The sequence below is a fragment of the Rhagoletis pomonella genome, unplaced genomic scaffold, assembly GCF_013731165.1.
Source record: "Rhagoletis pomonella isolate Grant_MI unplaced genomic scaffold, Rhpom_1.0 Rhpom_scaffold_00006, whole genome shotgun sequence".
In the NCBI taxonomy this organism is placed as follows: Eukaryota; Metazoa; Arthropoda; class Insecta; order Diptera; family Tephritidae; genus Rhagoletis; species Rhagoletis pomonella.
The window spans coordinates 7,538,678-7,539,865 of record NW_023458560.1 but is presented as its reverse complement, the minus strand read 5'-3'; the positions used below and the strand labels follow the sequence as shown (position 1 = coordinate 7,539,865).

The window sequence follows — 1,188 nt, the reverse complement described above, 5'->3', positions numbered from 1 at the left end:
TATTGGCACAGAGAATTTTTCGCAATGTATGCAAAGTTTTTTACTTGGATTTCTTTTCGCACATTATTTTTTTTTAATATAGTTAGTATATTTTAGTATAACATAGTGCAAGCTTGAAGTTGCCAGAAAACCGCGTTGATTTTTGGAAATTTTTTCACGCAGTTTCTTCCATGCAAATTATGTGCGACATTTTTTTTTTGTATGGAAGAAACTGCGCATAAGAAATTGTCAAAAAACAAAGAGGTTTTCTAGCTATTCAAGCGTGCACTTTATTATACTAAAATTAAATGGGCTATAAAACTGCATACTTAAAATTTTTCTAAAAAATCTGATTTGAAAGTAGAACTTCATACTAACTATATTTTTATAAAAAACAATTAGAGAAGAAATCAGAATAAAAAACTTTGCATTCATGACGAAAAATTCTCTGTGCCAATATTTTTTCCCGGTACTGTATATGTAAAGATATTTTCAGATAAATAAATATTAACAAACTATCTATTAACAAAATAACAATTAAATAAGAGGGGTTTAATATATATTATAAAGTTGCTGAATTTATTTTTTATCTTTTTTGCCGATAGGCTGCCAATTTTTTTTGCCGGTCGTGTGCATATTGGAAGTGCTTCTTTGAAACGGAAATAAAAACTTCTTCGTGGGAGTTAAATTTTTGACGAAAAGCACCTAAGAAAATAAAGTGAAAGATTAAAACTCCATTGGAAACCGGAAAATTTAATTAAGTAAAAAGTGGTAATAAATAATATTATGATCCGTACTTCTTATTGCCGCAGTCGTTGCCTAACCAATAGCGCTGCTTTTGGTACCAGTTCCCTTCCACGAGAAAAGTTTTGATACCTCATCTGTAATAATTTTTTTTTAATGAATCATTTATTGACGCTAGTATGGATAAGGCTTCGGATTTCGCACGCCTTGTTAATTGAGAAGCCATATTATCAATAAAACATTAAGTTCAATAACTGCAAAGACCTAATAAACTAGCAAATTAAAAAAATAAATAACTATAAACTTACGAGATAGGGGAATTAAACGTTTAAATCCTTTAGTGTTACTCCGCGCAGCCTGTGAAAGAATTACAAAACTCGTTAAATTAATTTGTATTTTTGAATTACATATGTAGTAGCTACTTACAAGAAGTTTAATTATAAAAGAAAGTGGTAGATCGTCCTT

At 29.4% G+C, this 1,188-nt stretch overlaps 1 long non-coding RNA gene across 1 annotated transcript; it reads right to left on the bottom strand.

Annotated features, from left to right (window-relative positions):
* Positions 1-642: 642 nt before the first annotated feature.
* Positions 643-1,070, bottom strand: LOC118741614. The gene is made up of 3 exons (XR_004993300.1): positions 1,032-1,070; positions 777-860; positions 643-684 (listed from the first exon to the last, which is right to left on the bottom strand). It is a non-coding gene; the product is annotated as an uncharacterized LOC118741614 (long non-coding RNA).
* Positions 1,071-1,188: the final 118 nt, after the last annotated feature.